This window comes from Lemur catta, chromosome X (genome assembly GCF_020740605.2).
Source record: "Lemur catta isolate mLemCat1 chromosome X, mLemCat1.pri, whole genome shotgun sequence".
Classification (NCBI taxonomy): Eukaryota; Metazoa; Chordata; class Mammalia; order Primates; family Lemuridae; genus Lemur; species Lemur catta.
Genome location: NC_059155.1, coordinates 67,301,508 through 67,314,457, shown reverse-complemented (window position 1 = coordinate 67,314,457; position 12,950 = coordinate 67,301,508). Strand labels below are relative to the sequence as shown.

Sequence of the window (12,950 nt, the reverse complement as noted above, 5' to 3'; positions counted from 1 at the left end):
TTTATTATGGCCAGACCATATAAGGTCATTTTAAGAACTGGAGAAAAATTGAGCATAACTGAGCCGTGATTTCCATTTTTAGTTGTGTTGTGGGTAATTCTCAGTCTCGACCTGGACAGTTCTGCTCCTGCAGCCGTCCTTAATATCTTGACGTCCACATGAAGATGAGAAATGAAGTTGAGTGGAGGTCTGTCACCAAAAAAGATCAGTAGTGCCAATATGCAAACGTAATTCCCGGCATCCAGAAACATCCAGGTGTCTTCACGGTTTCAGATTGTACTTCCGAAAAGAATCATTTCAGGGACAGAATAACCTTGGGCTCCTGCCTTAAGTTCTTTTTCCAACAGAGAATTATCAGGCATTTTAATCCTGCTCGTCTTTAATGCCAACTCTATGTCGGTAAAAACTCAAGAATTCAAAATTACAAACTTGAAAATGGTAATTGCCAATTTCTGACAGTTGCAGGTCAGTCTGACACATGGTTTGGTTTAACTCCCAATTTAATTATGAAAGAAATGTCACATTCGGTTTGCATTTCTAAGTCACTGCTGATTCTATGCCAGCTCCAACCATTTCCAGTGATCTGTATCGTGATGTTTCAAAAAGGCTAGCCAGAAGAAGCAACCTTTGATGTGCACCCAAGATACAATGAAATGGATGAAAATAAGAAAGAATGATCTCATACATGTCCAGTTCTTGACAGAAATTATTGTAGACCACATGGGGAGAAGCCTGTGGAAACTAGAGTTACTTTTACATTTCATGGGACACTCATAAATTTTATGGGACCCTGAGTATGTTTTCTTTAATAGTTTCCAAATTTGGGGGAGGGGGGCAGAAATGATGGGTCTTAGGTTTACTTCCCAAAAGGGCCTCCCAGGTGAGTTTCATGCCCTCTGGCAGGTACACAACAAGATTTATTGGAGTGCAAAAAGAAAGTATGAAAATGTCTATTAAAAATTAATGCTTATATCTATTTTTTGTCTGTGAAAATGCATTTAATGTTTTGTATATATTTAATAAATAAATTTCATGAGTTGGGGGCACATGCTCAATACTTTTTCACTGATAGGAATATGCAATGAAAAACATTTTGAGATCACTGATTTAGGTCTGGAGAGGCTAGAAGCAGGAGTAATTAAAGGCCCTGGATGTAGGCGGGACATAGTTGTCCCCCACTTTTCTTCTAGCTTCAGTTGCCAAGATGTGTGTGCATGAAGTAACTGAGGTCCCCCAGCTTGAAGGTTGGACATCACTCCAGAGATACAGATATTGGTGATTTGACTTAGGGATATGGAAGAAGGAACATGCAACAAGAGGGTGTTGTGCACATTTTGGATCTAGTGGATTTTGTATGTTGTTTTTAAAGTTGAAAAATATTTGTGTTTTAGAACTAGATGACAGTATCTCGGTTGCAGGTGCACGAGGAAGCCTTGGAACAACCTGTGCTTTTTAAGCATTTTATGACTCTGCATTGTTTTCATAATCACTTCATTCTGTTTATAAATCAGCTGCTTCCATTGAGGATGCCCTCGGGGCTCTGGAGAATTTGGTGCTTTTGTTGAAGAAGTGGTTCAGATTTGGGTTGTGGTAAAAGTTGGTGGGTGCCTTAAATCTGGCTGTTTGTTTGTTGTTTTGTTTTCAGAGACATATTTCATCCATCATGGTTGTTATTAAATCCCTTTTTATTTTTTGCATTTCATATTACAGGTTTTTTTTTTTTTTAAGAGAAAACTCATTTTAGTTGATGCTACATTACTGGTGTGTAGTGGTAATGTATGTGTGAATAAACGTAAAAATTAACATACACGACTCAGACCACATTGTGGAGGTGAGAAGTAGGACTCACCTCCAAAGGTAAGGTCTTTTGTCTGAGTTTATTTGCTGAGAATAGCTGAAGGTTTGGTTTTTGTCAGACTCTAAATGCCAACCTCAAGTACTGTCAGGTTTCCAGACCAGGTTTTTTGTTTGTTTAACTTGAGGGGATTGACTTGTCAGCTTGTGTGTGTGTGTGTGTGTGTGTGTGTGTGTGTGTGTGTGTAATTTTTGGTGTTTGCCTCTGTTTTCCCCATTGTGAATATTGAATTTACAGTATAACTTTGTATATAAAATGATGATCAGATATTTGCCTAGTGCATTAAAAAGCCTATGGGGAACAATACTTGTAGATTGGTAGATTTCTATATACCGACAGGACACCTTATGCCAAATGTCATTAACACTTGTCAGGATCTATGTAGACATTTCATGTGAACTTTGGTAACTGAAATTTTTATGTCTACTTAAAAAATCCTGTTGCTTCTCTTTATAGTAATATTCACAAGGCACTCACCGTAAAGAGAGGAGAAACGGGAAGTAGAATTTTTTGCGCTCTGGATTTATGCACCTGTCTCTACTCTCCAGAGGTCAATACATTGACGCTCCAGTGAGAACTTGCGTTATAATGAAGTGTAATGCAGAGGAAAAGGTATATTTGGGAATGTGCCATATCTGCCCCCATTGTCCAGCCCCTGTAAGAGGAGAGAGAAATGACACAGAGTATTTTGCTTTTAGCCAGACGCCTTGCCCCTTAGACAGGTGGTCTTGACTTCATGTTGGAAGCAGGTCAGCCGGTCAGCACTGAATTGCCACAGCTCTGCACTGGAATCCTCTGTGTCTTTGTTGTTGAGTGATGATGCTAATAATTATTTGTTTGATTATTTCCCAGCCAGATCATCTGATATTATATTTCAGAATGTGTCTCCGAAAATGGCCCTAAACACACTGTTCTCTGAAGCCTGCACCAGAGTTGATTTTATTTCGTAAGTGCACACTTCATGCACCTGTCAAGTGTATCCATCTAGGTGTAGTTTCTGGGAGTGTGAGGTAGAGGTGTATGGAGTTGGAGTGTAGGGGACTGGTAAGGACAAATGGTAAAACCCCAGGGACGTGAAATCTATGAGTACGCTAACCTTCAAGAGAGACTATAAAAAGAAATTAGTTTATAGTGTTGTTGAAGTGCCGTTTACATAATTTACAGCAAGGAAAGCGGTTACTTCTCATCAGGAAGAATGGGGTTATTAAAATTAGCTATCTTTATCTTTCCACAGAAATAAAAATCAAATGAATTTTAGTTCAAATAATTATATGCGAAGCTTTATAATTGGAAATTTGAAGTTAGCGAAATTATATAACCTTCGTTAATTACATTAGTGTACTCAAACTAAATATAGACTAAGATTAGCTCATGGAAACATTTCATTTTTATCTCAGTCAGTACAGCTCACATCCACCCAGTAGTTAGTTTCCAGTTACATTTCATAATTTTTTGAACATCCTGGCCATGTTTTCAGAAAAGATAGTTAAAACAAGAGACTGTGTGTTTTAATTATTTCCCAAGTCATCTTTAAGTGTAAGAAACACAGGGTAAAGTGTCCTTTTTGAATTTTCTTTCCTTTATTATATGCCTGGCAGGGGAGAGAAGCAAGTGAGGGTCATTAATCCCATTTTTCTTCGTGGCATTTGTTTTAAGGGAGACTTGGGCTCAATTCATAGTTTGCTATCTAAAAGTAAATGTTCAACCTTCTCTCATTTCCTGTTGTGTTTGCTTTTCCATTCAGTGTTCTATATTTGGACAACAAATGTATTTTTCTGTATGGGTTTCTGGTAACCCAGATGCTCGCTGGAGTGGATTTCTCTCTGTCCACACCTCTGGGTTGGGCAGTTGCGAGTGTTTGGCTTTCTGTACCTCGTAGAGTTGAGTTAGATAGAGACGTTGTCCATTCCGGTTGGATAATAATTCCCTTTGTAAGCTATGCGGTGCTCCGTTCCATTTGGGTTTGCTGTAGATGTTTGCGTTGCCTTCGGGTTGCCAAGACGTCAGCTTATGGTGATGTTTGCTTTAACACAGAACTCTTAAGTCTGGCTTAAAATTCAGTTGATTTTCTTAAACAAGGTTATTGAGGTATGAATACATACCATAAAAAATGCCCCTTTTTAAGTGGTACAATTCAGTGATTTGTCTTAAACTTACCGAGTTGTGTAAACATCACCATAGTGCAGTTTTAGAACATTTCATTCCACAGTTAGGTCAGGACAGGAGGTCGGGGTGTCGTCAACCTCTGCTCCCACCTTCCAGCCACGGGCTACAACTAATCTCCTTTCTGTCTCTATACAGTCCCCTTCTGTGGATATTTCAGAGTTACATTTCCGAGAATGAGTATCTCTGTGCTCGGCTGGACGTTCTGGGTGGTGAGACCTGCCTCCTGCGCCCCTCCCGGGGAGGGGTGGGTGGGAGAGGGCGATGAGGGTGAGTATGATGGTGTAAGCTGCCTCCTGCCTTCGTTCCCTCACCTGGAAGATCAGAATGACAGTGGATTTGTGGCAGGCTGTAAATGTGAAACCTTGTGGGAAGTAATTAGCTGGCACACAGGAGGAGCTCGTTGTATGTGTTGGTGTGAACAGTGGGGAAAAGTGCATAAGGGGCCCTGTTTGACAGGCAGGGGACCAGGAAATGGTGGGCTGAGGACACGACCACAGGGCAGACACCCCCTTGTGCATCCGCCTTGAAAGTACCTGCGTGTGTCTTGCAGGCATCGAGCCTCAGGCTTTCAGGGAAGTTGGACATTGGCCCAGGGTTACCGCAGCTTGGTCCTCAACCAGGGGCAGTTTTGCTCCCAGGGGACATTTGTGATTGTTATACATGAGGGAGGGCCGAACTGGCATCTAGTGTGTAGAGGCTAGGGGGGCCTGCTGCAGTGCAGAGGATGGTCCCCTCCGCCAGCAAACACCTGTCCAGCCCACAGGGTCAGCCGTGCCAAGGTAAGAAACGCTGCCTTTGGTAGTGTTGCACCTGCTGGTAGTTTTAAGCGAGGTACTGAGATCCTCCAAAAAGACTTAATGAAGTTGAAGAAATAAAAAGCCCATCCGGCTTACAAAAGAAATATAAGCTTCTTAATCAGTCTTATACAGATATTTAGAAAAAATAGGGATTTTTTTTCCCTAAAGCAAAAAGGATAAACAAGACTTTGGAGCTCAGTTTAGAAGGGAAAAAAATGACTTTCAAATCCTTTGGAAGTATTCGTTTACAAGTGAACAGTGAAATGACAGTGTAGACAGAGCCACGGGGGCGCTGCTTGGCTTTGATCTGGTGGTCACGTCTAACCTGTGTCTGGGTCCCTACACCTGCCTTCCTGCCTTACCTTAGCGCCTGTCCCAGCGCTGACCCTCCTCTGTTCCTGCCTGGGGGCCTTTTCCTCCCCACCCCACCCCTGTCTGCCTCTGCTTCCCACCTCTTAAGAAACTCCTTTTCCTGATTCTTTGGTTCTTTTGGCCTGTCTCTAACCTCATTCCCCCCCAGGTAATCCGTGATTATATGCTAATTATATGCAAAGAATCCAAGCAGTGTGGGGTCCTGGTTCTTCCTCCCCCACTCGCAGAATCAACAGTTCTTCGCAGTTTAGAGTGCAGCATTGCAGGTCTTTTTCTAGGAGTTTCAGTTGTCCAGACACAAGTGTGCAATCTTACGTTTCATCTAAATGTGCTCATGTTATACTTGCTCCCGCTCCATCTGCTTTCCTTATTTTTACAACGTTATTGAGGTATAGTGAAGTACAGTAAACGAGGCATGTAAAAAGTGTGTGGTTTAATAACTTTTCCGTACGCACACACATATTTGGAGAACCAGTGCCACAATCAAAATAATAAAGCGTATTCTGCCACTCCCCAAAGTTTCCTTGTGCCTTCTTGTGATCTCTCTCTGCCACCGCGGATGTGCTTTCCATTCCCATTGGGTAGTTTGCGTGTGTTTCCTAGCATTTTATGTCAGGGAGGTCGTACAGCATGCGCTCACCATTTGCCCGACATCCACTGGCACCGTGCTTTTGGGGCTTCGTCCCTGTTGTTGCACGTGTCATTCATTCATTCCTCTCTGCTGCTGGGTAGGATTCCATCCTGTGTGGACGCACTGAGTTCATTTATCCATTCGCTAGTGGTTGGGCGTTTGGGTGGTTTCCATTCTTTTGGACTATTACGAATAACGCCACTATAAATATTTATGTGGTCCTACCAGGTTCTCACGCTTCATCATGCATCAGAACCACCTGGAGAGCTTGTTAGAACACAGCGCCCAGCCCCATCCCCAGAATTTCTGAAACAGTGGGTCTGGGTGGGAACTAAGACTTGGCCTTTCTGACAGGTTCCCAGCGATGCTGGTCCGAGGACCACACATGCTTTGAGGACAGCTCCCTTAAAAAGGAACTCTTCACACATTGTGATAGTTACTCCTTTGTTAGTTCCAAATATTTCTCTTGGACCATTTCTTGTCTTGTAATGTTGCTTGTGGTTTGAATCATCAGCGCCCCCCCCCCCACCCGCTGCCCCTTTCGTTGGAGACTGGGTCTTGGTTCTGTTGTCCAGGCTGGGCTACAGTGGTGTTATCATAGCTCACTGCAGCCTCAAACTCCTGGGACTCAAGTGATCCTCCTGTCTCAGCCTCCTGAGTAGCTGGGAATTATTTAGGTGGGCACCACCACACCTAAATAATTTTTTATTTTTTGTGGTGACAGGGTCTTGCTATGTTGCCCAGGCTGGTCTCAAACTCCTGGCCTCAAGTGATCCTCCCGCTTTGGCCTCACAAAGTGCTGGCGTGAGACACTGGGCTCAGCCCAGGCTCCTCCTTTTTGTGTGGTTGAGTGTCAGTCTTGTCTTTGGGCTTCTGGGCTTGGCTTTCTTATGGCAAGGGGCTGACACCGAGAACTGCTCAGGGCATGTAGGTCGCTGCTGATGTTGCGAAAACATCAGCTGTGATTTACCCCAAAAGGCGAGTTTGCCTTCATTGGGGACCTAACGTGTGCCCTCACTCTGTCTCTCTCTGTTGCTGATTGCTGGGGTCCCCTTCTGATGGAATGGCCAGGCCATGCTGTCAGCACCCACCTGTGTGGGGTGGGCTTGTAGCCATTCTGTGCTGAGGACTCCATGGTGCTGCTGTGCCCCTGGGACTTTAGGGTGAAGTGGGTCACACAAAAATCTATCCTTTGTCCATCCACTCCCAGCCCCCTAAAACAACCAGTCCCAAACCAGTCAGTGAAAGGGGCCCACTGGCCTTTCTGGAGTCTGATCTAACAAGCCAGCCACGTGGCAGCAGCTAGAAGTTATCGCTCTCGCTCTCTCTCTCTCTTCTTCATCTTCTCTCTTTCTTTCTTTTTCTTTTTCTTTTTTTTTTGAGACAGGATCTCATACTGTTGCCCAGGCTGGAGTGCAGCAGTGCAGTAATAGTTCATTGCAGACTCAAACTCCTGGGCCCAAGTGATCCTCCTGCCTCGGCCTCCCAAGTAGCTGGGACTACAGGTGCACGCCACCACACCCAGCTAAGTTTTCTATTTTTTATTTTTTGTAGAGATGGGGTCTTGCTATGTTGCCCAGGCTGGTCCCGGACTGCTGGCCTCAAGTGATCCTCCCACCTCGGCCTCCCAAAGAGCTGGGATTATAGCCGGGAGCCACTGTGCCTGGCCTTCTCTTTTTTTTAATGACAGCTTTCCTGAGCACACATGTAGCTCATTCTTCTAAAGTCTATAACTCAGGAATTTCCTAGTATGTTTATAAAGTTCTGCAACGATCAAACCGTCACCACTATGTAATTCTAGAATGTTTTCATCACCCCTGAAATAGAACCTGTACCCATTAAGACATCACTGCAGATCCCCCCCACCCCCAGCCTCCTGGCACCCCCTGAATCTACCTTCTGGCTCTGTGGACTTGCAGTAGATACTGTAGAGAAACAGAATCGTGCGATACGTGGCCGTTTGTGTCTGGCTTCTTTCACTTCGTATTTTTGAGTTTCGTCCATGTCGTGGCACGTGTTGTTCTGGTTCCTTGGCAGCGTTCTCTGGCAGAACCCCGGGTGATCACGGAAGGGCTGTGCTGCAGGCTGGGCGTTGAGGTGGAGGAATGTTACTGGGTGAGTCAGCCGGGGACGCAGGCTGCTGCTCTCTCCGATTACATTTAAAATGTGAACTCCTTCACAGATGGAACATTGTTCATAAGACTGTTTATAGTTCAGCCTCCAGTCTAGCACAGACTGGAATTTTCTCCCTTCCCTTTCTCTTCAGTTCCTCCACACGTCTCCCACTTTCGTGTACCTGAAGGTCAGCACAGAACACCACCTCGGGCCATCGGAGCTGTGCGTGCTGATGTCTCTCTCCTGCTGTGTAGTTTTAGGAAGTCCTTTCTTGGGGACAGTTAAGAAGGTCGTCCCAAGGGGGCTGTGGGATGTTCCTCCTGGCACCGAGGTCGTGGGATTCCTAGCAGCAAGAGTTTGGCTGTTTTCTGGGGCGTCTCCGAAGCTGCAACCGTGACTGACTCAGTAACGGAATCATAGAATTGTTTACTTTTCTGAATTTACCAACCTTTTGTCTGTGTATGACCAGAATGACTGCTCCTGGGTTGGGTTGGAGAATATGGAGGCTGACTTTCTCAAACCATCCGTGGGACATGACTGGGCCATCCGTGCTTGCAACAGAGGGCTTACTGATAAGGCTGAAGGCCGTGGGTATTTTCCTGGTTGATGTTGTAATTGACTATATTAGTTTCCTGTTGCTGCCGGGGCAGATGACCCCAACTTACTGGCTTAAACAACACCTATTTAGTATCTTACAGTTTTAGAGGTCAGAAGTCTGAAAGGGGTCTCACTGTGCTAAAATCAAGGTTTCAGTGGGGCCACTTCTTTTCTGGAGGCTCTAGGGGAGCATCTGTTTCCTTGCCTCTCCAGAGGACATTCTAGATGCTGCCCCATCCCTGGGCTGGGTCCCTTCTTCCATCTTCAGAGGAGCAGGTGGCATGTCTCTGACTACTCTGTAGGCACACCTCTCTCTGACCATAGCCTGCAAAGGTTCTCCACTTCGGAAGGCTCATGTGTTGACACTGGGCCCACCTGGATAATGCAGAATAATCTCCCCATTCTAACATCCTTAATTTAATCACATCTGCGAAGTCTCTTTTGCCATAGAAGGAAACATATCCACAGGTCCCAGGAATTTGGGCGTGGGCATCTTTGCGGGCCAATATTCTGCCTACTACATGATTGGTCTTCAAAGAGAGACTAATTTCCTTTGTTTCTGTGTCTTAATTTGCTCCCCGGAAGCCTGCAGGACTTGTGTATTTATTTAGTATTCATTTTTTGTCTCTGGAATAATTCAGACATCCGGGGCTGTTGGACCATTTTATTGGTGTGTCTCCTCACTCACTGAGTCTTGATTTGCCTCTAAGCAGAGCCAGGGTTTCACTTGCCATCTTGGAAAGCCCTGAGGTTGTTGGTGCAGCTTGGGGACACACTGTTCCCAAGCGTGCCTGGACCCTCTTTCCATCCCAAGAGCCCCACACTCAGGGCCCCGCTGCCCTTGGCTTGGGGCTTTATCAGGGACTGCCAGAGCCACTTCCCTGGACTTTGAGTCTCAGAGTCTGTATCAGCTCTGGATAAGGGACCAGACTGCCATGGTGCTTGCAAACAGAGGTAGCAGGTGGTGCCCAGCCCCCAGGACTTTGTAGATGCCGTGTGTCCACTTCTGGGTCTAAATAAATAGCCTCTGGGCTTGTATCTCCACAAAATGGTGGAGGGGGACAGGTGGCATAAGGGATAGAAGACTTGTAATAGTATGGGCTCGTTAATCAGCATTTTGGCTCAACTATATTTTGGGAATGTATTGGTCAGCTTTCTGCCATGCTAATGTTGCATAACAAAGAGCCCCCAAAGTCAGAGGGTTAAACCATTTCTCTCTCATTGCCTAGTCAGTGATTAGCTGTGGCTCTCCTGGGCTCAGCTGGGAACAGGAAGGCCTGGTCAGGTTCTGGGCTGGGTTTAGGGCTGAGGTGATGTACTTTCCTCATTCTGGGGCATGTCTTTGTGTTTCTCCTGGTAGACATAAGAAGCCAAACTAAACCATGCAGCCACATTTCCCTGCCCGTCACTCACTAACATCCCATTGATGGAAAAAAGTCACACGATGAGGTCCAGCGTCCACAGGGTGGGGAGGGCTCTTCCTGCAGAGACACAGGAAGGAGCAGCCAGCTGGGGTTGTGATGCCTTCTGCCACAGTCGTGGGTGGGAGGGCAGTCTGTGGACACATCCAGTCGTAGCGTGGGAAATCAGCTCTGCAGGTGGATGGTAGAAGCCTAAATATGTAGCTTCCTCGGTTCCATCTTAGAACTGTGTTCTTAACTGGGGGAGGGGGCGGCAGTTGTGCCTCTCAGGGACTTTCTGCAGTGTCTGGAAACATTTTTTTGTCACAACTGGGTGGGGTGCTGCTGGCATCTGTTGGGTTGGAGCCCGGGGCGGGGGGAGGCTGCACAGGACACCCCCACAACGAGGAATTACCTGGCCCAAATGTCAGTAGTGCTGAGGCCAAGAAACCCTGCAGAAACAGACAATTTCCAGGTGATTCTCGTGCACTCTGGAGTGTGAGAACAGTGCCTTGCAAGATTGTCCCAGTGGGGAAGAGGAATTAGTGATCCTTTCCATACAGAGAGAGACCTACTGAGCAGGAAAAGTTTTTACTTCCTCGCTGACAGCTGTGGCGAGAGACAAATTAAAACCCAAGGGCTTGGCCAGGTCTTTATTATTTCTGTGATTTTTAAAATCTTTTGCTGTATACTCTACTAATTCCTTAAGTTTTATTAATTATATACTATTGTTCGGCTTACTAAATGGACCATTTATTTTGTGTGGAAAAAATCTGTTTCTTTAGGAGATTTTCATTATGAGCTTAATTTTTTCTAAGTGGCCTTTTGCCAACTGCTTCTTTTATGCATATATTTCTTTTTTCCTCACCAGCAAGATTGTAAATTCTGTTTTTGGTTGTTTTGTTTTTTTTTTTTTTTTGAGACTTGCTCTGTCACCCTGGGTAGAGTGCAGTGGTGTGATCATAGCTCACAGCAACCTCCAACTCCTGGGCTCAAACGATCCTCCTGCCTCAGCCTCCCAAGTAGCTGGGACTACAGGTGTGCACCACCATGCCTGGCTCATTTTTTCTATTTTTGGTAGAGTGGGGGTCTCACTGTTGCTCAGGCTGGTCTTCAACTCCTGACCTCAAGTGATCCTCCTGCCTCGGCCTCCCAGAGTGCTAGGATTACAGGCGTGAGCCATCATGCCAGGTGTAAGTTCTTGATAGCAATGATCATGCCTTAGGTTTTATTTCTGCTCTGCACAGCAGTCGGCATACAGAAATGGTCAGTCAGTTGCTAAGGGTTTTGACTGCAATGTGAGTGGCACTCTGTGGTTAAGATGTGTTTCTCAAGTGTCCGTGGACCAGCCTTTTCTATTACCCTTGCTGGACATCCTGTCTCCAGGCTTTAGGAGCTGACGGTTGTGAGTTGATGTTCGATTGCTGTGCTGCAATTAGGGGAAGAGGGACAGCTGCCTTCCTCCTCCTGCCCTCAGGTTGTTTTATTTTGGTGATTGAAATGTTTCAGGTGTGAAAAAGAAAAATCAGAGGAATTACTTGCTGATTGGATCACTGAAGCACGATGTGGTGAGTTAAAGCCTCTCCGTCCCCCACCTCCCCGTCCCCCACCTCCGCTGCTCATGGCAAACGAATGCAGGCTTGCTTTCAGAAGGCCAGTCAGGGAAGCGTTTCCGTAGAGGATGCTGTGTCGCCTGGAGTTTGCTACGATTCAGTCAGCCAGGTACTGCCTCTGGGGGCTACCCGCACGTTATAAACATAACTTTTCTATGAAATACTTTTTCTTGTTCTTTAGTAATGATGCGTTGAAATGGTCGTCCTTGCGTATATCCACAGTACGGCAGTTGTGAGAGCAACGCTGCTGTCCTTCCTGGTTCCCCGCGTGGGAAAGACACTTAATGGTTCGTGGAATGCAGGGGAGGGTCAGGGTCCATGCAGGTGGCTTCATCCATTCACTTGCTCTGTGGTTGGTTTTTGGTTTTTTTTTTTCACCATTCTCCTTTTATCTCCTTGGCCGCCAAGACACCAAGTCGGTGTGTCTGACAAGCGGATGACCTAGAAATTCCCATGTAGTAAAAGAGAAGATGAAAATAGAAGTATGTGAACTAAATCAGAAGGAAGACTTGGCTTCATTAAAAAAATAGAAAGCCACGTTGTGCATGCGTATTTTACCTGCAGCTTTTCTGAGTGTGGGGCTAGCAATTTCAGATGTCATTATGCTACCAGTCTTGGAAATTTCCAGTAGTTATTCTGCCTAGAAGAAAATTTACGTTAAAATAAGCAAACCTCTTTAAAGTCATAATTTATCTGTCGGAAAACTAATGTCAGTTTTTGGGAGAGGAACCTTGACCTCAGTCGACGTGACCTTCTCAAAGGAGCCTGGAATGTTTGTGACTTGTGCCAAAGGACTTGAGCCAGAAGAGACCTAGGAGGAAGTCTAACTTCTCTTTCTGTTTTGCACGTGTGTGTCAAGACATTCTGAGGATTAATTCATGGCACAGCGATAGAAGGTCCATGGTGTCAGATACAGCGAGTGGAATGTTGTTGAGATTGGGACGAGGGGTGCGTGCGTGCGTGCGTGTGTGTGTGTGTGTGTGTGTGTGTGAAGGGGAGGAAGGAATGGAAGGTGAAGCCATTTGATAATATGTTGGAAGGCATGCCTTTAGGACAAGCAATACGATTTCGGCATTGGGCTGGGTTTCTGAGCCGGTGATGGATGTAAACGTGGCGTTTTTCTGTGACTCAGTGTGACGGAGAGAGATTGTGCCGGTCAGTTACCTCCACCATCTTATCAGTGCCATGGGGCAGTGTCTCAGCGCAGCTTGCCAGAATGCTTTCCAGGAACTCCCTATGCTTGACAGAGATGGTATTTTCCCGCTTGCTTCACTCTGCTTTAAGGAACTAGGAACTGGCATTATCAGATAAGCCATCTCTAAGTCCCTTTGAAGAGTGTCTCATTTATCAAGGGGGAGATGGCCATGATTTTCCTGCCCGACTTTTCCAGGAAGTCTAACTTCT

General features: G+C 45.6%; 1 protein-coding gene across 3 annotated transcripts in view; it reads left to right on the top strand.

Moving 5' to 3' along the window:
- TBL1X (transducin beta like 1 X-linked) overlaps positions 1–12,950 on the top strand; it is a 212,395-nt gene that overhangs the window by 8,035 nt on the left and 191,410 nt on the right. The gene's annotated exons all lie outside the window — the stretch shown is intronic.